Source organism: Frankliniella occidentalis, unplaced genomic scaffold (genome assembly GCF_000697945.3).
Source record: "Frankliniella occidentalis isolate FOCC.00 unplaced genomic scaffold, Focc_3.1 Scaffold160, whole genome shotgun sequence".
Lineage (NCBI taxonomy): Eukaryota > Metazoa > Arthropoda > Insecta > Thysanoptera > Thripidae > Frankliniella > Frankliniella occidentalis.
In genome coordinates this window covers 192,490-194,438 of record NW_026267286.1, presented here as the reverse complement: position 1 = coordinate 194,438, position 1,949 = coordinate 192,490, and positions in this window count along the sequence as shown.

The window sequence follows — 1,949 nt, the reverse complement described above, 5'->3', positions numbered from 1 at the left end:
ATTCATTTAATATTTTTGACATCGTTCTTTGTAAATATTCTAATTGTTGTATAATTTGTTCAGTGTTTTTCAGAATTATATGATGAACTTTTTCATCCTTTGGGGATATAAAATCCGCCAATTTTCGGAATTTGTAGTCTATGCTTGGTGCTCGTCAGATCATGCGTCATCCCCATTTATCGAATTTCAAATTTTAAATAATCTTTTAAGACATATTTTTAAGCATCTCAATGTTACCTTTATTTTTGTTATCATGCGTAGTGGTAGGATTATACATTGTGTCTGATATCAATTTTCAGAGTCTTTAAATTATCGTATTGTTTACGTTAATATGTTTCGACTGTCGTGTAGAATACCAAGTCAAAAAAAGCAGCCGGTCGTCCCTGTTCTATACACGACCCATGCCGTGGATCCCATGGCATTCTCCTGTATTTTCTCTCTTTCTTGTCGTATTTATCAATAAACATATCAAAGCATCCTCTACTGTTGCCGCCCCTCCCCCTCTACGGCGCCGCGCTATCCCGTGCGGAGCGTGAGTATCGCTGGCTGGGGTATCGCCAGCCCGTACACTAATTTAAAACTGAAGTATGCAAACAGTAGACTCTATATGTGACGCACACGATGTGAAAGATGTTAAACATCGCAGTTGTACACTACACATTCAAATATGAGCACCACCACTACTGAGCCGAACACTTGTAATTCCTACACTGTAAATTAGTGGTGTCCAGCAGCTGGGCGACCTAAGAGGGCCCTTTACTTTGGGTGGGCGAAAACCAAGGTACGGCGCCGTATTAGAAACCCCTTGCCCGGGCCTCTCTGCGGGAAAAGGGTCCCAGGGTGCCATAACTCAAGGTGTGTCCTTTGTCCAACAAAAGTGCGACTTTAGTCGCAGAGCTGCTGGACACCTCAGATTTACAGTGCAGTAAAACTAAACTGTTGCACTAAGTGATTTTTTATCGGCCAACTATTGTGACGATAACGTAAAGCCAACAGCGATGGTTTTCGACAGTCAGACGATTATCGCTGCTCTATCGAATTTAAACTAACAGTCTGGTATATTTTTACCGATTCCACATCTTCATGAGTGGTTCCTCGCTATCATACGATTGGTAGTCGATAAAGATTTTGGTTTAAAGGCAAGCAGTTGGTTTAGCGATAAAATCACTTTTCTCATTTCGTATATCGCACTGTTAGTTCTGTAACTTTATTTCTACTGTTTTGCAACGCATGAAAATTTATGGCACTAGTGATCTCAAAAATACAGAGTTGAACAGTTTGCAACTCCAAAACTTGCAGCTGCAGACTTGTACGCGTTCACCGGTTAAACACTTGGTTTATCAGTGTACCGCAACTGTGCCGTTGCGGAAGGTCAGTGAGTACAGTTGGGGGCTATTACACATGGTCGAGCCATTTAATAAAAACATTTCCCAATTAAAAGGGGCAATTAGCGGGCTTTAAACCATTCTTTATTTGCGTATTATTTATTTATACTTTTGTTTTTATTGATTTCTTATGATTCAAAGACGCGTAAGCCTGAAGACTTATCTTGTCTGAGTTGAGATAAATGCAGACACAGGGAACCGCAAGATGTGGCGACAGCCGGCGAGCGTAGTGTCTCTGTCTTGCAGGCTGTTTGGACCAAGTGTCACGCACTCTGTGGTGTGTTTTTACGTGCATGGATGCCTTTAATTAGTAGAGTACATTGGTGGGGAAGGGTCTTCAAATTACACGGCGGAACAGTCACAGTCGAAGACAAACACAAACGTAAGTCAACTTTGTTGCAGAGAAGTGTCAAGTTATTATCTTCTCGATCATTTTCTTCTTTTCAAGTGGTGGGGGCGGGTGCCAGCGGCAGAGGTAGGCTCGAAGATAGCGAGCGTGAGAGAGAGAGAGAGAAAGAGAGAGAGAGAGACCGAGATGAGATGATGATGGGAGGAAGGGGGGGG